The following is a 25073-nucleotide window of genomic DNA, read 5'->3' as shown; positions in this document are numbered from 1 at the left end:
AGTTTGTTTGTTTTGGGTCTGGATTGGGGCTTGAACTCAGGGCCTGGGCCCTTGTTCCTGAGGTTTTGCTCAAGGCCAGCGCTTTACCACTTGAGCCACAGCGCCACTTCTAGCTTTTGCTAAATAGTATTATTGGAGGTAAGAGTCTCATGGATTTTCTTCCAGGGCTGGCTTTGAACTGTGATCCTCAGATCTCAGCCTCCTGAGTAGCTGGATGACAGCTGTGAGTCCTGGAACCCAGCATGGATTTGTTGTTGTTGATGATGGTTTATTTTTCTGCATTTTGGAAACAGTTGAGCCTGAGTGAAGGTCACGTCTAGGGAGCCCACAGGTGGCCGTGGGTCATGAATGAATGCGTGGTTAGTGTGACTGGGATGGACGGGTGATGGACAGACAGGTGGCATTCACACCAGGACTTTGAGAATGGAGAAGAAACGCAACTCAGTCATCAGTGCTCAGCACTAAAGTCAGATGAGCGCTAGTCTCTTACTTCTGTTAGAACCACACCTAGCATCCGGGTTGTGGCCTGGTGCTAAAATGCTTGCCTCACATTCACAAAGCTCTAGGTTCGATTCCTCTGAAGCACATACACAGTAACAGCTGGAAATTGTGCTGTGGCTCAAGTGGTAGAGCTCTAAACTTGGGCCCAGGAAGCTCAGGGACAGTGCTCAGGCCCTGAGTTCAAGCCCAGCACTGGCAAGAAAGAAAAAACAATGAAAAAGAAAAGACAGGCCACAGCTGCGTGCTGGTGGCTCTCACGTGTCATCCTAGCTGCACGGGAGGCTGAGGTGTGAGAATCAGGGTTCCACACCAGCAGAGGCAGGAAAATCTGTGAGCCTCTCATCTTCCATGAACCACAAAACAGAAAGCCAGAAGTGGTGCTGTGGCTCATGATGGGAGAGCAGGACTCGTCTTGAGCACAAAAGCTCAGGGAAAGCATCCAGGCCCCCAGTTCAAACCCCACAACTGACATAAAGAAAAAAGGAAAAAGAAAGCAAGTGTGCAGCCAAATGTGAATTCTGAACGTGTTTCTGCTTGGCTCTAGGGTAAAGTTCGAGGCTCTGGGGAATATGCCTATTTGGATGAAGCTGGAATTAGCAGCGCCAGGGTCTACGCAGAGAGAAAGTGGATCTGCAGCAAACCAAGCCTCTACGCCCAGTGTCCAGCTGCCTCCAGCTCTCTCCTACCCCGGGTCTCCTCCTCTACATACTGTCTGCTTGTAGCTGGGATCCTCATAGCTCATGCCTAGAATCCCAGCTATGCAAAAGACTGACATCTGAGGACCTGGGTTCAAAGCCATCCTAAGCAGGAAATTCCATGAGCATTATTTCCAGTGAAACATTAGAAAACCAGAAGTGGCACTGTGGCTTAATTAGTAGACCACTAACCTTGATCTGAATAGCTCAGGGACAGTGCTCAGGCCCTGAGTTCAAGCTCCATGACCCACAAAAAAGGAAAAATAAGAAAATACCTGGTACCCCTCAGGAGACATTCCGTCTTGTTACAACTTGGGGTTTCTCTCTCTGCCTTCATCTCTGTGTGTCCCCTGACAACTTTGATTGGATTGATAATTAGCTTTTTTCCTTCTTTATTTTGTTATTCATTAAAAATTTTAATTATTTACTATTATTTTTCATCATTTTTGTTAATTTATTATTTTTCTTTTTTACTTATATATTTTTATATTAAATTGTTATTTTCTTAAAATTATATTTCTTTAAAAAATTTTTTTTCCAGTCCTGGGGCTTAAACTCAGTGCCCGAGCACTGTCCTTGGGCTTTCTCAAGACTAGATCTTGGCTGGGAGCTTGGCCTAGTGGTAGAGTGCTTGCCTAGCATGCAGGAAGACCCGGGTTCGATTCCCTGGTACCACATACATGGAAAAAAGAAGCCAGAAATGGTGCTGAGGCTCAAGTAGTAGAGCTCTAACCTTGAGAAAAAGTCCAAGGACAGTACTCAGGCCCTGAGCTCAAGCCCAGACTGGCAAAAAAAAAACTACAGCTCTACCACTTGAACCACAGCACCACTTCCAGCTTGTTTTTTTTTCTGTTTGTAATGGGGTACCAAGGAATTGAACCCTGGTCTTCATGCATGCTAGACAAGCACTTTACCACTAGGCCAAACTCCTGGCCTTGTTTTTTTGTTTGTTTTGTAACCTTTTTTTTCTTCTCTTCTTTTGCCCAAGGTTGGTGCTCTACCATTGAGCCATAGTGCTACATCTGGCTTTTTGGTGCTCCATGGGAGATGAGGGTCTCCTTTGAACCTCGATCCTCAGATCTCAGCCTCCTGAGTAGCTAGTCAGACAGGCGTGAGCCACCACGCCGGCTCTCTTCCACCTTTTTGATGCTTCACTGGAGAGAGGAGTCTCACAGACTTTCCTGCCCGGGCTGGCTTTGAACCATGATCCTTGGATCTCAGCCTCCTGAGTAAGTTGGGATGACAGGTGTGAGCCACCAGCACTGTAGCCACTTTATACGTTCTCAGAACTAGAACTGGAGCCTTCTGTCGAGCAATGTGTTATTTTAATTTCACATCAAGTATTTATATCAAGGTCTCCCTAGAAATATTATTGTCATCTTCCTACCAGCCCTGCAGTTGACCTGTAAAATTATAGTTATAAAATATTACTAAATAGAAGAGATTTTAGCCTGCTTTGAAGAGAAGAACGTGATGGTGTTTATTTTGTTAAAGCCAAGTATACAGTTATTACAGGATTAGTGCCTGAGTTTTGCTTCCCGAAACAATATAAATATATACTTTGGAATTTAATAGTATAGTTGTGTTTGTAAAATTAAATGTAATCAATTGGACTTTATTCTGGGTTGAAGGGAGTGAAAATATTTTGCTGTTTACTTTACTAAAGCCACACATGCAATTCTAGAGATTAACATCTGTGTTATGCTTTGGGAAGCTAAACAAATGCTTTATCATTTGAAATAAATGTTATAATACATCACTTTCAAACTTTCTAGGTTTTGGCCAGTCTTGGGGCTTGAACTCAGGGCCTGAGTACTGGCCTTGGGCTTTCTCAAGGCAGAGCTCTACCACTTGAGCCACAGCGCCACGTACAGCTTTTTCTATGTATGTGGTACTGAGGAATCAAAACTGAGTCTTCGTGCATGGAAAGCAAGCACTCTATCACTAGACCAAACTCCTGGCGCCCTCTAGAGTGTGCGTGTGTGTGTGTGGCACCCTCTAGAGTGTGTGTGTGTGTGTGTGTGTGTGTGTGTGTGTGTGTGTGTCTGTGTGTGTCTGTGTGTTTGCTTTGTGCTCAAGGCTGGTACTCTACCACTTGAGCCACAGCACAGTTTTCTTGTGGTTCATTGGAGATAAGAATTTCAGGGACTTTCCTGGCTTTGAACCTTGATCATCAGTTCTCAGCGTCTTGAGTGGCTGGGATTACAGGGGTGCGTCACCAAGCCTGGCTTCTCCATGAGTTTGAATAAGAAGACATCTCCCACCTGTTCATAGACAACTACAAGAAACAGCAGAATGTGCAAATTCTACTGTAGCCATAGGAACATAAGCAGTGTAAAAGCATACAGTTGTATCTGTAGAAATATGAAGGGCATTACTATTGGCTATTAGACCAAACAGTACAAGAACGAGGACTCAATATTTGCGGACCCAATGCTATGGACATGGTATTGGAAATATAAACATAACTACATAGACATAAAAACCTATGACTCTACAGACAAGTTTTATTTCATAAATTAATATGTATCCATGATATACAAACCCTTAGCTGAATTTTGATTATGTTCTAAAAACTAAGTGCCAGTGATTGTATATAGAGATTCCCTTTTTAAACACTTGTCATTTGAAATATGACTAAAAAAATCCAAGTAAGACTGTGCAAAAAAAATAAAGACAATAAAGAAAAATTAAAACCCTACAGACAACAAGCTGCGTGCTGGTGGCTCTCACCTGTCATCCTAGCTACACAGGAAGCTGAAATCTGCGAATCAGAGTTTGAAACCAGCCGAGGCAGGAAAATCTATGAGACTCTTACCTCCTATGAACCACAAAAAAAAAAGCAAGAAATGGTGCTGTGCTCATAATGGGAAAGCAGGGCTAGTCCTGAACACAGAAGCTTAGGGCCAGCGGCCCCCACACTTGACAAAAAGAAAAAAGAAAAATGAACAAAAGCAAGTAAATACCCAAATGTGAGTAATGCACGTGTTTCTGCTTGGCTCTAGGGTGGAAGTGGGAGGCTCTGGGGAATACGCCTATTTGAATGAAGCTGGAATTAGTAGCGCCAGGGTCTACGCAGAGAGAAAGTGGATCTGCAGCAAACCAAGCAGCTACGCCCAGTGTCCAGCTGCCTCCAGCTCTCTCCTACCCCGTGTCTCCTCCTCTACATACTGTCTGCTTGTAGCTGGGATCCTAATAGCTCATGGCTAGAATCCCAGCTATGCAAAAGACTGACATCTGAGGACCTGGATTCGAAGCCAGCCTGAGCCAAAGATCTAAGGGATAGTGGCCAGGCAGGGAGTTCAAGCCTCAGGATTGGAGGGAAAAAAGCCTGCATTTTGGGGGTCAGGGGTACAGTATACTGATTTGCAGTACAATGAATAAAGTTCAGGGTAGGCACAGAGATGTTACTGGAGGGAAAAGTTGTTAATTTCCTTTCTGGGGTTCTCTGGAGGTAGGGGTGTCAGAGCATATGGGGAATATGAGTCAATCGTGCATCACACATGTGGTGACACAGCCACCTTCAAAGGCCCGTAGTATCTGAAAAGATGGCGATTTACACATTTTCCACCTGAAACTCATATCACTTCTTTCCTTTTCACAATTATCTTTACCTTCAAGAAGTTGTAAAAGAGTTTCAATTCACCATGTCTAACTAGGAGTACAAGGCATTATTTCTCTGTGTGTGTGTGTCTGTGTGTGTGTGTGTGTATGTATGCTTGTGTGTGTGTGTTGGTCCTGGGGCTTGAACTCAGGGCCTGGGCACTGTCCCTGAGCTTTTGTGGTGCTCTACCACTTGAGCCACACCTCCACTTCTGCCTCGTTGCTGGTTTGTTGGAGATAAGAAGTTTATGGATTTCTGCCCCGGGCTGGCTTAGAACCCTGATCCTCAGATATCAGCCTCCTGATTAGCTGGGATGGCAGAGTGCGTTGCCAGCCCCTGACATGGCACTTCAATGAGATTTGATCGTTTTCATCTTTTCCACTCTTCTCCCTCATTCCAATTCTTCATCTAACAACGAAATAATCCTTCTGAGTCACACTAGACCAAATAAGTTACAGCACAAAGCTTCACACAGATTTCCTAATTTGCTGTCCACCACTGGACATGGAAATTAAGTGAGGTCATTTCAACCCCTTGCTTTGTTTTCTGTCATTTTCCTTCTAATCTCTTCTAACTTAGACACCTAATTAAGTCAAGCGTCAGGTGCCAGTGGCTCATGCCTATAATCTCAGCTACTCAAGATATTTAGATAGGAGAATCACAGTTCAAAGCCAGACTGCAAAATAAAACCCTAGAACCTGGTATCTCCAAGGTACCAGCAAAAACTCAGAAGTGTAGGGCCGGGAGTTTGGCCTAGTGGTAGAGTGCTTGCCTAGCATGCACAAAGACCCAGGTTCAATTCCTCGGTGTCACATACTTAGAGAAAAGCTGAAAGTGGTGCTGAGGCTCAAGTAGTAGAGCTGGAGCCTTGAGAAAGTCCGAGGACAGTGCTCAAGCCCTGAGCTCAAACCCACTACTGGCAAAAAAAAAAAACCCAGAAGTAGAGAGCTAGAGCCTTGAAAAAGTCCAAGGACAGTGCTCAGGCCCTGAGCTCAAACCCACCACTGGCAAAAAAAAACCAGAAGTGGAGCTGTGGCTCAAGTGGTAGAGCACCAGCTTTGAGGGGAAAAAGTTCAGGGACAGCGCTCATGCCCTGAGTTCAAGCCCCAGGACTGGCAAAAAAAAAAAAAGAAAAAAAATTGGAGTCATAGAATGACGGAGTAAAAGAGGTAACACATCTCCATGAATGGACAGAGGGGGTGGGGTGTCGGGAGCCAAACTAAGCTGCCATATAGTGGAACCTAACTGATAAGAACATCTGGTGTTTACCTCACTGATAAGAACACCTGAGGATTGTAAAACCTCATCCATGTAAGATAAGCTTGACTAATATCTTACCCTGTAGAATAATCTTTAAACCTTATCCTTGGTGCATACCTAGGGGAATGTGTATCTGCTTAAAAGCCTGCATTTGGGGGTGTCCCTTACCCAGCTTGGCCTCTGGCTAGGACTGTCCCTATGCATAGGACAGTCAATTTGTGAGAAATAAAACCCATGCTGGAAATATAACACGAGTCATACTGATTGAAATAAAACATCCTGGAGCCGGGCGCTAGCGGCTCACACTGTCATCCTAGCTGCTCAAGACGCTGAGATCTGAAGACTGAGGTGTGAAAGTCTGTGAGACTCTGGTCTCCAGTGAACACCAAAAGCCAGAAGTGGAGCTGCTGCTCAAGAGGTAGAGCACCAGCCTTGAGAGAAGGACAGTGCCCAGGCCCTGAGCTCAAGCCCCAGGACTGCCAATAATAATAATATAAAAAGATATATGGCCCAGCACCAGTGCTTCACACCTGTACTGCTCCTAAATACTCAGAAGGCTGAGACTGAGGATCTCGGTTCAAAGCCAGCCTGGGCAGGAAAGTCCTTGAGACTCTCCTCTTCAATGAACCAGCAAGAAAGCCAAAAGTGGAGCTGTGGCTCAAAGTGGTAAAGCACTAGCTTTAGGCCAAAAAAGCTCAGGGATAGCCTGCAGTCGGTGAGTTCAAGCCCCAGGACTGATAGACACATACACACAAAAGGTTTATGCAGTTTCTGTATATTGATATAACCTGAGAACCTTTATTAAACTAAGTCCAGTGCCTGAACTTTGCACGCTGGACTGACTTGCGTACTTTTAAATTGGGGAATTAACTCTGTTGGACCTGAACCTTCCAGAGGGCATTGTGCTCTGGAACCTCTGATCCCTCATTGTAACTCATGGGATTGCCCGCCTCACCCCAAATCAATAAATTAAAAGTTGTTGGAGTCTTGGGGGACAGAGACATGAGATTAACAAAGGCGGGGAGCTGACTCAAGCCCAAGAAACTCCAGGTGTGTGTGGGAGAATGTTCCAGACACCAGTCAAATGGAGAAGGGGTGGTTTCACCAGTGGGTGAATCTAAGGAGCTAATTGAGCTGAGGGATGCTGAAGACTGATTGGCTGGTCAAGGTGGCAGGGAGTTGATCTGTCCTGGCTCTTCTTCCGGGCATGACCATGTTGATTTCTGCTCCCTGTGACGTGAGGGTCTCCATTCTGCCCTCTGTCAACCCCACTGAAAAAGACTCAACTTTGACCTTTGGCCTCCTTCAGTTGGTTTTGAAAAAGGTCTGCTGGCTCTCCCTCTGGTGTGAATTATACAGGACACTGGGGCCTCTCATTTGGAAACAAAAAGGTCTTGCCCCACGCTGGTGCTCAAGCCTGTCATCCCAGCTACACAGGAGGCTGAGATCTGAGGATCTGGGTTCAAAGCCAGCCTGGGCAAGAAAGTCCATGAGACTTGTATCTCCAGTGAACCATCAGAAAACTGAAAGTGGAACTGTGGCTCCAGTGGTAGAGTGTTAACCTTGAGCAGAAACAATCAGGGTCAGGGCCCAGACCCGGAGTTCAAGTCCCAGGATCAACAGTGACAACAACAACAAAGTGTTTTTAGTATTCTGTCTTGTCAAAAGCCCAGCACTGTGGCAAAAGACACAAGAACTCACCCTTCTCTCTACAATGGAAGAGTAATGAAAGAAAATCACTGGAAGCTCAGTGCATTCAAAAACTATTAAGATTCAATCACTCCACATATCTAACATACTAAGAAGATGCCTAGTACCAAGAAAGCCTTTGCATACGTTTTTGTGGAGATAAACAGTGGTTATCATATTCTTCATCTTTAAATACCAGAGATTGCAGCTCTAATGGAAATATACAGGATGTAATAAGTAGCATTTGTAATTATTACCCTGACTTTCATAACAGGGATATTTGCACAGTCAACTGGTAACAGTAAAATGGTAGCTGGGTACTAGTGGCTCCTACCTGGCATTCTAGCCCCTCAGGAGGCTGAGTTTTTGGTTTGGAGCCAGGCTGGGGAGGAAAGTTCGTGAGACTCCTATTTCCAAGGAACCACCCAGAAGCTAGAAATAGAGCCATGGCTCAACTGATACAGTGCCAGCCTTCAGCAAGAAAAACTGAGGGGCAGCACCGAGGCAATGAGTTCAAGTCCCAGGACATTTACCAAAATATTCACTGGATATGTTCTTCAATGTAGTTTTAGTGCAAGTTTAGTTGGGGAGTAATTGGCACTCACCAGAATCTGTGGGCTCTGATTTCATCATTCTCAGGCTTCTTTGAAAGGCCTGTGTCTCTAGGCATAGGCTCCAGGAAGTCTCCAGGAACATGCAACAGCTGGTGATTAAATATAAATATTGCTGGAGGTTTCCTTTGGCTCCCCAAGAACTTTGCAAGATATGAAACCAAGGGCTTTGTTTATTCATCAGCCAGTGTTTGGGGCTGGTGTGTTGAATCAGATGCTTGATTATTAACTTGTACAGGACACAAGTCAAATGCCTGAATAAACATAGAGCACATAGTTTAAAAAAGACTTTTTAAAAAGTCAGGCACTGGTGGCTCATGCCTGTTAATCTTAGCTACTTTTAGAAGATTGGGATCTGAGGATAAGGGTTCCAAGCCAGCGTAAGGAAGAAAAGTCCAAGAGGTTCTTATCTCTAATTGGCCTACAAAAACTGATGGAGGTGGACTGTGACTCAAGTGGTAGAGCGGTAGCCTTGAGCAGAAAAGCTCAGAGACAGTGCCCAGGCCTGGGGTTCAAGGCACTTGACCGACCCCTCTCCCCTAAATATTAATCATTAGAAAGAAAATTGGTTTTTTCTTTTAATTAATTTTTATTATCACAGTGATAATATAGAGGGATTAGTTACATTTTGTTCATCCTTTGACTCATCATCTTGTTTTTCCCCTTCCCTTCCCTGATTCATAAAAGCAAATAAATATACTAGGTACCAAAGTCAGACACAGCAACAGAGGATAAACCATAAGGAAAAGAAAATGAGAAAAAAGAATAGCAAAGAAATACCCTCACATAGAACATTAAAAACAACAACCATCAGTTCCTCGAAAGGCTAAGCATAGAGTTCCCCGATGACCTATCAATTCCATTGCTGGGTACTTATCCAAATGTCCGGAATATTCACCACAGCTAAGATATGGAACCAACTCAGATGCCCCTCGGTAGACGAATGGATCAAAAAGGTACAGTATATATTAAACAATGGAATTCTATTCTGCCATCAGAAAGAATGACATTTCCCCATTTGTAAGGACTTGGGGGAAAAAATCATATTAAGTGAAGTAAACCAGACCCAAGAAACATAGGCTCCATGGTTTCCCTCATTTATCATAATTAATATGAGCCTAGGATTTTCCTAGCAGTAAAACACAATAACTCAAAACTACGTGCATATGTTCATACAGGAAGAAGCTAAGGGAAATGAGTTCCAGGATATGGAAACAAGAAAGCTAATCTTATCTCATTGGTACTGTGCTAGCCTGGCTCAGATCACTGAATCACATCAAACAGCATTTCAGTGCAAATAAACATGTCACAGGAGAAAGAGCGCTGAACTCTGTTCTGTTGCTCTGCCGAGCTCTGAGCCGGTTGTTTGGATAGCGTTCTCATCCCTGCCTTTCCAGACCTCAGTGGCTTCTGGGATGGTTGCTGTAACTTTCCCTTCCCCTTTAACACTGTTACACGTGCACAGCAGATCCAAGGGTGAAGCGAAGTCATGTTTTCTTTTCCAATCTAATGCTTTATGCTACCAGATGGAGAAGCACACATCATAGGGATTGATGAGTGCTTTGGGCCTAAGTCAAGCAAGAACCTTTCATTACAAAAGATTTTTTTTTAAGTGAAAAGAACCAGGTATGGTAACATATGCCTACAATTCTAGCACTTGGGGAGCTCAAGTAGGAAGGTCTGAGTTTCAGGTTTGCTTGTGTTACGTGGGGAGCCTCCAGGCAAGCCTCAGCTGAAGAGCAGGAACCTGTGTCAAAACACCATGTCTCCTCCCACCTAAAGGCCAAAGGTTACAGAAGCCTAATCACATCACGTTTGTGTATTTTTGGGGGGGGGTGTCATGGGGCTTGTACTCGGCCTGGACGCTGTCCCTGAGCTCTTCAGCTCAAGGCTACCACCCTACCCTTGAGCCAAGCCCCCCTTCCCCTTTTCTAGAGGTTAATTGGAGTCCCAGGTCCTTTTGTGCCTGGGCTGGCTTTGAACCTCGATCCTCAGATCTCAGCCTCCTAAGTAGCTAGGATGACAGGTGTGAGCCACCTCCACCAGCTACTTTCTCATCCCAGGATGAACACAATTGAGTGGGTAACTGGTGAAACATGAATCTTATGTAACTTAAACTAACCCAGACCCCATAGACACTCAACACAGAAGTTCCCAAACAAGCTGGGAACTGTCAACTCCCCAGAACAGAACTCAGGAACAAAAGGCAAGGAACTAAGTGCAGGAACCCAATCAGGAAGAGACATAAGGGCAGCTGCCCCACCCTTCCTGCCACAGCTGCTGATTCCTCCTCTTGCCCGCCAAAGTCAAGTAGAAAAAGATAGGGCAATTCAAATGAGTCCCCAGAAACAGGTTATGATTGGAATGGCCACTCACTGTGACTTACGAAATTGTGCAGTTCTGCATGAATGTTACAATCCTATTGGCCCCTGTACATGGTCAAGTAGCGCCATATGGTCAGTTATAAAACCCCTGGAAACAAAGGAGTCAGGGCTCTCAACTCTGACCTGCATTGCCAATGGTTGTGAGTCTAGGCTCCAGCTTGCAAGAAAACACTTGTGCGCGTCAACTGGATTCAGCTCAGCTCCTTGGAGGTCTTTGGGGACGTCCCTGAACTTCTCTTGCTCAAGACTAGCACTTTTCCACTTGAGCTACAGTGCCACTTGCAGGTTTTCTGTTCATATGGTACTGAGGAATTGAACCCAGGGCTTTATGCATGCTAGGCAAGCACTCTACCACTAAGCCACATTCCCAGCCCCAAATGACCTGGCTTTTTCTGAGTAGTTCATTAGAGGTAAAAGTCTCACAGACTTTGGTTTCCTGCCTGGGCTGGCTTTGAACTGTGATCCTCAGAAGAAAATTCTGTTTTTACTTTGGTCTTAGGGTCAAAGTCTCACTACCTTTTTCTTGACTAGCCCTTAAATCATGATCTTCCTGTTTGTGTGGTTCAGATGAATTCTGGATGTGAGTCTTTCTGAGAACTCAGTGTGTGTGTGTGTGTGTGTGTGTGTGTGTGTGTGTGTGTGTGTGTGTGTGTGCGCATTCGTGCACACACACATGCACCAATCCTGGGGGTTGAACTTTGGGCCTAGCCCTGGCTTAGGGGTCTTGTGTCTCCCTCTTCTGAAATCTGGGCTGCCAGGGGTTGTCCAAGGTCACAATAATGACCTTTACCAAATCCCCAGACATCCCAGGCCCTACATTTGTTTTCACCGCTCCCTACTGGTCACAGCCTGGTGCAGGCTTTGCATCCCGAGGTTTGCTTGCCATTTGTTCTTTTTTCCCCCACACTCAGAGGGTTTTTCCAAGGACACCCTAGGGGAGTTGGGGCTAAACCCAGACTTGGTTTCCCAGCCCCTCCCTTCTCCATGTTCCCACCCTCTGGCCTAGAGCCCAGGGTATAATAAGCTAAGACAGCTGCCAGTGAGAGTAATGTGTGTGGGACAGGAGGTGATGCAACTGTTCATTCCAACAGTGACAGCGTGGGGAAACAGAGGCTTAGGTAACCGGACCCTGAGGAGGGTTTCTGGCAGTGCAGTCCCCTTCCTCCAGTGGTGGCAGGTGAACAGGAGCCAGGCCTACCATCTGTTCACTAGGCCACACCCCACACACCAACCTCCTCACTAAACAGCCTCCAAGGGCCCAGCTTCTGCCTAGGCCACGCCCCTTAAAGGTTCCACCCCTGCCCCAAGAGTGCCAAGGGCTGTCAATCATCACAGGGCAGATATTCCAAGCCCTGGCATCTGTGGGTGTTTCAATGTGTCAGCTGGGCATGTGGGGCTATGTCTGTGATCCTAGGTCTAAGGCGGCTCCAAGGGGAGGGAAACCAAATGTGAGACCCTAAACCTGAAAAATCAGAAAAGCAGAAAGGGGTTGGGTGCATGGTTCAAGTGGTAGAGTGCCTGTGTACAAGTGCAAGGTCTTGAGTTCCAACCTGTTTGGCAAAACTATCCTTTAAGCAAGAAGTGTTACTGAAACCTTCCTCTGTAAATTCATTTTTATTTTCCATGGCACACAAATAAGCTTTTTGATTATTATTACAAAATTCTTCATATACATAAACATTTAAGACAATTACCATTACAAAATGTCTTACTGTATCTCTAATGGAATTCTGGGTTATAAGAAAAACATAGGAGGGAAGGAATTGCATTCTTGGGTGATTGAGGATATCAATTTTCCAGCAGAAATTGGACAGGAAATGCTCTGGACCATCCCTGAAGCTGAGAGGACTCAGGGAAGTAACTCAGACACAAAGAATGCTGACAATAAAAGCAAATTAGAATTGTCCCATGGCAAAATTTCTTTTAAATCTTAGGCCCCATACCAGGACTTGAACTTGGTGCCTAGCCAGCACTCTAACAAGTGACCCACACCTCCAGCCCCAAAAGGCTGGTTATTTCTTTTATTTTCTTTTTTCTGGGGGAGGGGGCATAATCTGAAACTTGTTTTTCTCTCTATAAATATTACATAGACAAATGCACAGAATCTTTACACATATGTTTTAAACACAAAGGAGAGAATAATGAAACTATGGCAATATGATTTAAAAATGTTATGTTAAGATCCTAATTACAGACAGAAGATGGTGCCGAGACACTAGGGACGCTGCCTAGCTCTCTCTGACAAAAAGAGAGAACCAGGGAGTCCCACGAGCCAACTACCTTAAGAAATCCACAACAACAAACTCAAAAAGCAACGGAGGAGGACTCAAACCGGAAAAGAAATCCAGATAAAGCTCACATCCAACTTTCTCAAAGAATTAGGAACATGAGGACCCCTCCCCCACCTCTCGCCGCTGGATCCAAGCCGAGAAAGCCAGGGAAGGCCGCGGAAAGCGGCAGCTGGCGCAGGACCAAGCCGTGAACAGCGGCTTGCGCGGGCACCGGCTCCACGCGGGGAAAGCGGGGACGGGCACCGGCTCTAATCCACGAAAAGCGGCGGCAGTGGAGGGCGCCAGGCTGGGAGCCCAACGGCTGCAGAAACCAGCACAGAACCGGGCCAGCGAACGGCGGAAGCAGCGGAACCCAGACGCAGAACCAGAACAGCAAGCAGCGGAGCCCAGACGCAGAACACAGGCGGCGGCGCGGACCCGAGGGGAGTGAAAGACTCCCCAACACCGTGGAGCACCCGCAGACGGACGCAGAGGCGTGAGTAATACAGCGCATCCCCAAACACATCGGGAAAGCGGAGCGGGTGCCAAGCAATAGAACTTAACTCAGACCCCAACACCCCGCCCGAGAAAGACTGGCGGGAGCAGGGGGGCAAGGAATTTAGAAGCCTGTCCCTCCCCTCAACAGCCCCCTCCCTCAGGCCATTGACTGGAGATTGACAGGCGGGCTACCCATAAGACCCAGCACCCCACCAAGGGAGGCGGGGCTGTCTCAACTCCCACCCGCCCAACGGGCTCAACCCCCAGCCCTCTGACTGGAGACTGACGAGCGGGCGGACCCTAAGACTCAGCACCCCACCAGGGGAGGCGGAGCTGTCCCAGCTCCCACCCGCCCACCAGGCTCCTCACCCAGGCCACTGGATCTGGAGAGTGGAGGGCACTGGGACCCTGCCTTCCAACAGCAGGTAGCGGGTGCGGGTAAATAGGAGCCAGCATACATAGAACAAGACAGAAGTGGTACTGTGGCTCAAGAGGTAGAGCACTGGACTTGAAAAAGCCCAAAACTGTGCTGAGGCCCTGAGTTCAAGGCAAAAAAAGAAAAGAAAAAATGGAGACAAAGAAATCAGGCTTTGCTATTGCTTGTAATTAATTTTTAGCCATACAAACACAACACACTGTGTGTGTGTATGTGTGTGTGTGTGTGTGTGTGTGTGTGAGAGAGAGAGAGAGAGAGAGAGAGACAGACAGACAGACAGACAGACAGACGGACATACAAAGAGACAGAGAGGGTGGCTCATTCCTGTCTTCCCAGCTATTCAGCACACTTGAACATCTTTGGGTTCCACAGTGAATATCAGTCTCCTCATATTTTGTGTGTTTCAGTGTTGGGACTTGAACTCGGGGCCCGGGTGCTGTCCTTGAGGGTTTTCATTCAAGGCTGATGCTCTATTACTTGAGTCACAGCACCACTACTGTTTATCTGGAGGTTCATTGGAGAAGAGAGTCTAATGGACTTTCCTGTCCAGGCTGGCTTTGAACTTCTATCCTCAGATCTCAGCCTCGGAGTATCTGGATTACAGGCGTAAGCCCCCCATTCGGGCTCTAGGAGTTTAACTGTAATTTGTTCTCAGAGACCCTGTGAACTCTGAATTTACGGTGTCTTCCCATATCTTTGCTCATGGTGGTTAACCTATGACATGCTATCTACCTAAACCCCTGCAACTGTCAGGCCGCTGTCAGGAACCACTTCCCTGCACACACACACCACGTGCCTAGCCAATGAAGGCCACGGATGCAGAATTGCCCAAACCTGCAGCACAAGCCCTGCTAACAATTCCCACGGACTCCCCAGTTCAGCTTTCACCCCAGCCATCCCCACTGGCAATCAGACTCAGTGCCACTGAAGCGTACCCCAATTCACCTCCCTCTATACCTCATTTCTCCCTGTGTGCTCTTTAAAAAAGTCTCACCCCACACCTTACACTGACTCAGTCCTGGAATCCCAGCCACTGAGGAGGCTGAGATCCTGAGGATCAGGGTTCAAAGCCAGGAAAAGTCTGCGACACTCTGATCTCCAAATGAACCAGCAGAAAACCTGAACTGGAGGCGTGGCTCATGGAGTAAAGTCTCCAGACTCGAGTCATGAGGCCTTGATTTCAAATTTCTTAGCTCTCTCTCTCTCTCTTGTCGGTCTCTTTCTCTCTGACTCTCTCTGTCTCTGTCTCTTTCTCTCTCTCTCTCTCTCTCTGTCTCTGTCTCTGTCTCTGTCTCTGTTTCCCCCCCTTTCTCTCTCTCTCTCTCTCACACACACACACACCCTGAAATGAGCAAGAAATATTTACAAGCAGGAAGTGTTGGTTAGGTTTCCTGTGTACTGAGTGGAGAAAATGATTCTGGTTGCCAGTTTTGTTGACACATTGCATGAAGTGGAAAGAGAGCCCTGGTGCACGACTTCTTCAAGGAAGTAAAAAATAACACATGGAAAGTGCGGCGTTCCTGAGTGCTAATGGTTCCTTCTATTCTGAAATTCTCTCAAATTCCATTTTGGTTGTTGTTTTCTAAAATAAAGGTTACAGTTCATAAGAACCGAGGATAGCTAGATAGCAATTAGAAAAAAAATTACCATAGCCAGGCACAGTGGCTCATGCCTGTAATCCTAGTTACTCAGGAGGTTTAGATCTGAAGATCAAGGTTATCCAGCCTGGACACAAAAGGACTAGAAACTCTCTTTCTTTAATTTTAGTCTTTCACTTTTCAATTTATTTCTCAGATTGCATAACATTTCAGAGTAAGAGCCTGAGACTCTTATCTCCAATTAACCTCTAGACAAAGGGAAGTGGGGCTTGGCTCAAGGGTAGGGAGGTAGCCTTGAGCTGAAGAGCTTAGGGACAGTGCCTAGGCCAAGTTCAATCCCATGACCCACAAAAAAAAGAAGAAAAAGAAAATTACTGGATTATGCAGGATAACTGTCTCTCTAAGGTCATATTGCAGAATAGTCAGCCTGTAGAGAAAAAAAAGGTCCTGGGGTATTCCTGGGAAAAAACTAATAAAATAACTAAATAATAGGGCTCCTACACCTACACTTCCAGACGAGGAGGCAGGTTCCCGGGACTCCCCAGGTTCTGCCCTCTAACTTGGGGCACACGCAGGGCAGGAGGGCAGATAACCTGAATCTCAGGTTGTCCCCAGGAGGGAGGGAGTCTATGGGCTCTACCGGGTTGTTAGGCTGGTGTGTGCTTCATTCCGCCTGGCCTCTTCAACTTCCTCCCCTCCACTTCCTGCAGCAAGAAATGAACATCAGTCATCCAAACCCTAGATTTACTTGTGGTGAGAAAGGGGTGGAGTCTGTGGGGCCAGGGCTTAGGGGTCTCCCATCTTCAGATCAGATGAGGGCAAAAGGGAGAGGCGGAGACCTTGTGACACACTTGCTGGGTTGCTTGAATACCAAATGCTTCCTGGGGGAAACTGAATAGAAGAAAAAGAAGGGCACAGAAGACATAGAAACAACTAGAAATGGAAAAGAGCTCTGTGATAGTGGGTGACCCAAAGTGGGGTGTTGAGCCCCAAGACTTGAGATGCCAGTCCCCCCAAAATCCAGGAGGCCTACCAGATGGAGGTGCGGGTTAGTGAAGTTTTCCTTTTTAAATGTGGAAACTGTTCCTGGACGGTCGTTGACTTCCATGGCAGAATGAAGAATTTCTGGACACATCACCATGGTAAGAAAACATGGTGGGGATTTTGAAATGGGGTAAATGACTTGTTGTTTTAATTTGTTCCAATTTTTAGTATTGCCAATATTATTTGTAATGTCAATATTATTCTACTGATTGAAGCTAAAAGTTTTCCACCTAACCCACCATAAAGCCATATGTGTTCAACTTGGTTGGAATGTCAAGTTTAACAAACAAGTATTCAAGAATGGATTCTGTATATGCAATCATTGGCACGTAAGTTTAAGAATACAATTAAGCTGAGAGTTTGTATGTCATAGATACATATCGATCTATATAATATATCCATATGTCTATAGAATATATATCTCATCATAGATCTTTGTCTATGTAGTTATATTTATATCTCCAAGACCATGTCACTGACCTTGAATACCCGAGTATGGGGTCCTCGCTTTTGTACTGTTCCGATCTAATATCCACAAATCAAGGAGACCATGTGTCTTTTGTTCTGGTCTTGGCTTATCTCACTCAACATGATTTGCTCTTGATTCATCCACTTCCCAGCGAATGCCATTATTGTATCTTGTCTGGTGGCTGTGTACAATTCCATTGTATAAATATACGACATTTTCTGTATCCATTCATCTGCAGGAGGGCATCTGGGTTCTTTTCATCTCTTGGCTATTGTGAATAGTGCAGAGATGAACATGGCTGAGCAGGTGTCCTTATCATATCCGGGTTATGATGCTCAGGGTAGATGCCCAGGAGTGGTATGGTGGGATCATAGGGAAGGTTAATTTTTAGTTTTTTGGAGAAACCTCCAAACTTCCTTCTAGAGTGGCTGAACTAGTTTACATTCCAAAGCAGTGCAGTTGGGTTCCGCTTTCTCCACATCTCTGCCAGCATTTCTTGTTATCTGAGTTCAGAATATTTGCCATTCTGATTGGGGTGAAGTGGGATGTTAGGGTTGCTTTTATTTGCATTTCCTTTATGACCATGGATGATGAGCATTTTTCTCATGCTTCTTTACCATTTTAACCCCTTCTTTTGATAGGTCTCTCTTTAGTATCCTTGCCCATTTAGTGATTAGCTTGTTGGGTTTGGGGGGAGGGTTAGTTTCTTACGCTCCCTGCAGATATTGGATATTGAGCATTTGTCTGCTGTATTATTGGTAAATATCTTTTCCCAGTTGCTTGATTGTCTTTCTACTTTGCCCCGGCCCGCGGGGTTCAGTCAACTGAGACCCAAGAGGGAACCATACCTAAATGAGTGGGACAGACAAACACAAAGAATGAGACCAAGACAGTGGTCTGATCAAGGTCTGTTTATTGAAAGTCAGAGGGGGTTTATATAGGGATTTAAAGCAGGGGCTAGCTTGCAAGAATATCAAGGTAAGCAGGAAAGGGGGCCTGAGAAAACAAGACATGGGGCAAGTTAACTTGTCGAGATAACAGTTCAAACATTCCTTAGCATAAGGCAGAGCAGTCTATAGATTAACTTTGTCAAGATAGCCTCTGGATGTCTCTGTACACAGAGCAAAGCAATCAGTAAATAAAGATAATGATCCAGATGTCTCTTAGCACAAAGTAAGCAGCCTAAAACTTTTTTACTAAGCTATCATATTAAAAGTATTAGACAGCAAGTTAAGAGACCCTGAGGCAGTCTCCAACACTACTTTAGTAGCTGTGTCTTTGTTATTGCATTGTTTTAAAGAGGAACTAGTTAAAAGATTATTCTAAGGATTTCATAATTTGCACTTGAAAAAACATCTGGTATTATATAGAATGCATAAGGCAGTTTACATTGTAATCAAGTTTTACATTGTAATTAAGTTATGTGGTTTAGCAAAAGGCATCAGAGGATTTGGGATTCATTTCTCTCTGCTAAATTTGAGGATATGTATCAGAAATAAGCATTCGTAATTTAAATGCGGAGGTTTGTTTTTCACTTTCAGAAACTTTGCCCGTCTGTCTGTTTAAAACTCCCAGCCTCTGGCTGGGGGAGGGGAATTTTCCACCCAGTACTGAAAAGCCTGGAGGGGAGAGATGCTAAGTGCAAGTGAGGATTATGGGAAATGTAAAAGAAAGAGGGAGAGTAGTCATGAAAACCTAGGGAAAGGAACTGAGGAAGCAGAAAAATGGTCTCCTCTGGATAAGAAAGCATCTGAAAAGTACGGATTGTCTTAGAATGTTGGTGTAAGGGTTTGAGAAAGAGGGGAAAGTGGAGACAAAGGAAAGTGTATTAGGGTCCACTCCCGGGCAAACCTCTGGTCATGACCTGAGAGGTTTCATGGAAACTTAAGAAAGTTGGGGTTTTTTATAAGCAGGAGAAGAGAAGTATTTCTAGCTTGTGGAAACTGTGATTCCGTCACCATCTGCAGGTTCAACTGAACAGGCACAATCACCATCGTGCAGGTGTTTAAGCCCAGAAGAGGGAATGGTCTCTGCTGCCCCTTCACTTACCCAGATCACCCCAGAGGCAAAGGGAGGAAGACAAATCCCAGGAAGTTTGTGTGTGTCTTCAGAATGGAAGTTACAAGTTGAGTTGGTATGGAATTGAGTTAGTTATAATATAAACAGGCTCAGGGTTGGTAACACTGAGGTGGAACTTTCCTTTACGTCCACCTGAAGGGCTGGCAATCTTTGATGACTATTTCCCAATGGTGGGGGTCTTATTGGGTGCAGAACTGGGAGCCAAAGAATGCTGGGTGCCCAGGTCTGGTGACAATGGTCGACTCCAGGCCTATTATCCCCATGTCCACACACAGATCCAGGAGGAGGCATTTGAAGGAGCTCTTAGCTGTCCCCTAAAACTGGGAAGCTGAGCTAGCTGAGCTTGCTGGCCACGATTGAATCCAGACCTTACAGGCCTTACAAATTGACTTTGAGACAAGGTCATCGTCAGGTTTCCAGTGCCCTGGCACCCAAGTGTGTATTCGCTGTCACCAGAGCCCCACACCCGAGCCCAGTTTGGGCTCAGCTGGGATTCTCAGCCCAGCCTCTGTGAAGGTGGTGGAAAGAGCTGCTGGATTCTCCACTCCCAGCTGAGCACAGTGTGGGAGGATCCTGGACTTTCACCCTCTCGGGAAAATGGACACCTCAGTGTGATCCAAGAAATCCACTAAAGATCAGCCTGTCAGAACCATCCTAATGCTCTTATGTTTGGGGAGGACTGATAGTTCATAATAATAATAATAATAATAATAATAATAATAATAAACCCCATCAGTCTGAGAATGACAAATACGGGAAACAGAATGAGGATCAGTTTCTTTAGGTTAGAGCTGGGCTGGACCTGAGATCTCCTGTGGGGCCAGGAGCTAAGGGGACCCCCTCCCACACCCCCATATCTGATGAGGGTAAAATGGGGGGTTGAAACCCTGTGGCCCACCTACTGGGGTTGCTTGAAAACCAAAGGCTTCCTAGGGGAAACTAAATAGAAGAAAAAATAGAAAAATAAGAATATAGAAAGCATAGAAATAAATAAGAGTCACTAGAAATAGAAAAGGGTCTGGGACCCTTTTCTATTCCCTGTCTCCATCTCCCACACTCCTTTGTCTTGGGGTCACCAAAGAAAGCCTCTACAAGCCCCTGTCCACCTCCCTTCTCTTTCTGACACCCCTGGATGAAGCCCCAGTTGCCAGAGGAAGGGAGTGTAAAATGGAAAAGGCAGATTTGACCAGAGCAATCCTCAGATGAACAATTCACCTAGAAAAACAGGACGAGGGGCTTGGCTCAAGGATAGGGTGGTTCAGCCCTAACAGGCACAAAGAAAGGGGAGGGGATGCAGATGAGCAAGGAAGTGTTACATAAGGAGGGACAGGGCGGATGGCCTGAGGCCTTCCCAGAACCCTGGGGTTAATTTTAACCCAGGATTTGAATTGAAGCCAGGGAAATGGTAAGGACAGAGACTTGGCTGCTTTCCTGTTGGTTTCTTAGCTTTCACTTTCCTCTTGGCAGAAATCAGAAGGCAAGAGAGCAATGCTACAGAGGCTGACATGTCAACCATTTCACCCCATTTCTCAGCCAGTCAGGGGTCCAGCCAAGAGGGTTTGCAGCCCCCTGGTGGGCTGACAGATGATAATGAAAGAGTGCGCTGTGCGGCTGCGGGAATCGAGAGTGAGTGACTTCAAACAGCCAAGCCTGGCGCTGGTGGCTCACACCTGTGGTCCCAGCTGCTCAGGAGGCTGAGATGGGAGGATCTGGGTTTGAAGCCAGGCCTGGGCAGGAAAGTCCACGAGACTCTCATTGCCACTGAGTCACCAAAACCAAAACAAGAACAACAACTGTTGTGGGGTCAAGAGGAGAGGATTCTACATCCCTCCAGGTGGGGATTCCACGTCCCTCCAGAGTCCACCACACAGAGACAGTCTCATATAAAAAGGTGGATTTATTGGGGAAGTAGATGGTGAATTGACCGGTCAGGGACACAGTGCAGACTCGGGAGCTGACACTGTGACCCTGAGCGGCTCTCACGCAGGGTTTTTTTTTTTTTTTTTTTTTTTTGCCAGTCCTGGGCTTGAGCTCAGGGCCTGAGCACTGTCCTTGGACTTTCTCAAGGCTAGAGCTCTACCACTTGAGCCTCAGCACCACTTCCGGCTTTTTTCTATGTATGTGGTACCGAGGAATCGAACCCGGGTCTTTGTGCATGCTAGGCAAGCACTTTAACCACTAGGCCAAACTCCCGGCCCCATCACGCAGGGTTTTTAAGGGCAAAACCCATGCGGTTGAACCTGGTCACAAGGGTGGCCAATGGGATAGTCACATACACAGAGGGACCATTACCAGCTCTGGCCACACGCAGGTAGCCAATAGGGTCACAGTCCAGTGTTTGAATTTACCTATCACCTTAGTTGGAATTGGCGCGTAAATTGGAAAGGTCTCCACACAAAGCCCGGCCCCTCCCCACCCAAGCGGATGTCCCTGGTCATGGGGGTGGGTAGGTCAAGGTGGCTGGGCTGTACCATTGTCAACCTTCCACAATGGGGTGGTGGAACTCTTAGGCATTATAGATGGCACCAGTCCCTGTTCCCCTCAACACAACAAAACCCAGCCGAAGTGATACCGTGGCTCAAGCGGTAGCGTGCTAGCATTGACTGCTTCAGTCACTGGAATTAGAGAAGAACAGGAAGGCGAGGAAATAGACCCCGATTCTGAGGTGAAAGGGAAAGAGGCTAGTGATGATGAGGATTCCCCTAACACCTATAAAAAGTTAAAGTTTATGGCCCTTAAAGAAATTAATTCAGCAGTTTGCAATTATGGCCCCAATGCCCCTTTTACACATTCAATGCTTAAGGCTCTTGCAGGCGATGGTTATCTTACCCCCGATGAGTGGCATCAGGTTACACAAGCCACCCTTACCCGTGGCCAACATTTAACCTGGAAGGCAGAATTTTTGGATAAATGCCAGGCTCAAGCCAAAATTAATGAAAAAAAGACTTCCACTCGTAGTTGGACTGCGGATAAACTTAGTGGCATTGGCCAATATAGCTCAATAAAAAAACAGGTTAAATTTCCAGTTGGCCTTTTGGCTCAGACCTCGGAGGCCGCCTTCACTGCATGGCGTGCCATTCCTTCCGCAGGATCCATCACAACACCCCTATCCAAGGTTATCCAGGAGCCACAGGAACCCTATAGTGAATTTGTAGGCAGATTACTAGAAATGACAGAGAGAGTTTTGGGTCCAGAAGAGAAGGAGACTAAATTTGTAAAACAATTGGCCTTTGAAAATGCTAATGCCACCTGCCGCGCTATTCTTAGAGGGCAGGTAAAACATAAAACCCTTGATGAAATGATTAGGTTATGCCATGATACAGATCCCTTTACTTATAAGTTGTGTCGGGAATCACGCAAGGCGTTCAGCTGGCTATAGGATCTGTATTACAACCTATGAAAAGTGCTAAGCATTGTTTTAAATGTGGCCAGATAGGGCACTTTGCCAAACAGTGCCCTCAACAATTGGATACTACCCCGCCTGTTGCCTCAGGACAATCCAAGATTTTCTTGCCTAGCACTGTATGTCCCTGATGTAATAAGGGTAAACATTGGGCTAATCAATGTAGGTCAAAAACGGATGTTATGGGGAGAGCCTTGCCCCCTCTTCAGGGAAACGGGCCAAGGGGCCAGCCCTGGGCCCCTCAACCCATTCCATTCTCACCGGCCACGGGGAATATTCAGCCGATGACTCAGCCCACTTTAAACCAACAGACCAACTCTTTAGAGCCACTCCAGGCAGCGCAGGGTTGGACTTGTGTGCCGCCTCCAACTCAATTTTAACTCCTACTGGAGGAATTTATATTTTACCTACAGGTGTTTTGGGCCCACCCCCACCTAATACCTGTTATTTGATCCTGGGGCGAGCCTCCTCTACTATTCGGGGCCTTTTCATATTTCCCTCCGTGGTGGATAATGATTACACTGGGGAAATTCAAGTTTTGGCATGTTCCACCCTTGGGCCTATAAAGATTGCTGCAGGCCAGAGAATTGCACAAGCCTTGCCTTTACCCTTGCATTCCTCTGCCCCAGTGGTTAAAACCGAGGCTAGGGGGGTTTCTCAGCCTGGTTCCTCGGATATTTATTGGGTACAATGCCTTTCTGACAAACACCCTGTACTCCGCCTTAAATTAGATGGACGATGGTTTGAAGGCATTCTAGATTCAGGAGCAGATGCTACCTGCATTTCTCATAAATTGTGGCCATCAAAATGGCCATTACAAGCGTCCCTTACCCATCTACAGGGAATTGGCCAGGCAAAGGACCCTTTACAAAGCTCCAAAATATTGCAGTGGGAAGATGCTGAAGGCAACTCAGGGACTGTTAAACCCTTTATTGTTCCCGGATTACCGGTCAATCTCTGGGGGAGAGACATCCTTTCACAAATGAATGTTATCATGTGTAGCCCCAATGAAGTTATAACCCAACAAATGCTATCACAAGGGTATTTGCCAGGACAAGGCTTGGGTAAAGAAGGACAGGGAATCCCCGCCCCAGTAAATATTTCACCTAAGGTGGATCGCTTTGGTTTAGGCTATCAAAATTTTTTATAAAGGCCTCTGCTCCCCCTGCACTCCAAGCGGATAAAATCACTTGGAAAAGTGATGAACCTGTCTGGATCGACCAGTGGCCTCTTTCCTCTATAAAATTGTCTGCAGCCCTGACGTTGGTGCAGGAACAGTTGGCTGCTGGACACATTGAGCCATCCAATTCACCCTGGAATACTCCCATATTTGTTATACAAAAAAAAATCAGGAAAATGGCGCCTTTTACAAGACCTTCGCGCCATTAACAAGACTATGGTTCCTACGGGGGCTCTCCAGCCAGGCCTGCCCTCTCCGGTGGCCATTCCCAATTCATATCATAAAGTGGTAATAGATTTAAAAGATTGTTTTTTCACCATTCCTCTCCATCCCCAGGATTGTGAGCACTTTGCCTTCAGTCTTCCAGTAACTAATTTTATGGGACCAAATCCCCGTTTTCAATGGAAGGTATTGCCCCAAGGAATGGCTAATAGTCCTACACTTTGTCAAAAGTATGTTGCTCAAGTTGTTGACTCTTTTAGGCTCAAATTTCCCACCCTATATGTCATCCACTATATGGATGATATTCTTTTGGCAGGTTCAAAACAGTCCATTCTTTACGAGGCAGCATATGAGTTAATGATTAAATTACAATCCCATGGCCTTCAAATTTCTGAAGAGAAAATTCAAGTAGTTCCACCACAATTATTTTTAGGCTTTGAGCTTTTCCCTAATAAAATTACGTCACAAAAAATGCAATTACGTAAAGATTCCTTAAAAACTCTTAATGATTTTCAAAAATTGTTAGGAGATATAAATTGGCTCCGTCCCTATTTAAGATTAACCACCGGAGATCTTAAGCCTCTTTTTGATGTTTTGCGAGGAGATCCAGACCCATTATCTCCTCGAGTACTTACCCCTGAAGCCAGACAAGCGTTGCTATTGGTTGAAAAAGCTATTAAACAACAGCATATTTCTTATTATTCCCCTGATAAGCCATTGTATTTTCTTGTATTTCCCTCCTCTTTTTCTCCTACCGGATTGTTTTGGCAAAATTCTCCCCTTTATTGGGTCCATTCCTCTGCCTCATCCCCAAAAATACTTCCTACATACCCATTTTTAGTAATTCAACTTATACAATTGGGCAGAGAGCAATCTTTAAAATTATTTGGCAAAGATCCCGATGTTATTATTGTCCCGTTTAGTCCTGTACAAATACAATGGCTTATGCAAAATGATTCCTCATGGGCCGTTGGTCTAGTCTCTTTTCAAGGTAAAATTGATAACCATTTTCCCCAGGACAAACTAATTCAATTTTTTTATAGAACCCCTGTAGTTTTCCCCAAAATAACTAAATCAAGTCCTATTAAGAATGCAGCCTTGGTTTTTACTGATGGCTCCTCAAACGGAGT

This window comes from Megascapheus bottae, chromosome 37 (genome assembly GCF_031878675.1).
Source record: "Megascapheus bottae isolate mThoBot1 chromosome 37, mThoBot2.hap1, whole genome shotgun sequence".
NCBI lineage: Eukaryota > Metazoa > Chordata > Mammalia > Rodentia > Geomyidae > Megascapheus > Megascapheus bottae.
Note: the sequence above shows the minus strand (reverse complement) of the source record.